Genomic DNA, 334 nt, shown 5'->3' with positions numbered 1-334 from the left:
CCGAAATTAATCAAGAGATGAGTCACAACACGACGTGGACTCCCCCCTTAGCCGGATCCCAAGAAGTGGGATCCATTGCCCAGGCCGCACCACGTGAAGGTGGGGGTAGGACTTTGCTATGGGTTGGCATAAAAATTCACAAAACACAGAACACACACAAATAGTGAAGAAGACAGGAAGTAGGGTAAAAAAGGGAATTTTGGTTCCCCCCCGCTTTACCCATCCTCCCCATCATCTATGTGTCGGTTAAGAGGGGGGGAGTAAATCCAACGTAAACTAACATAATACAATGGGAGGGGGAACGATGATGTAACCCTTTTTTTTTTTTTTTTTT

Source organism: Daktulosphaira vitifoliae, unplaced genomic scaffold (assembly GCF_025091365.1).
Source record: "Daktulosphaira vitifoliae isolate Bord-2020 unplaced genomic scaffold, ASM2509136v1 Scaffold_5, whole genome shotgun sequence".
NCBI lineage: Eukaryota > Metazoa > Arthropoda > Insecta > Hemiptera > Phylloxeridae > Daktulosphaira > Daktulosphaira vitifoliae.
The sequence above is the reverse complement of the archived record's forward strand: the minus strand, read 5'-3'. Positions refer to the sequence as shown.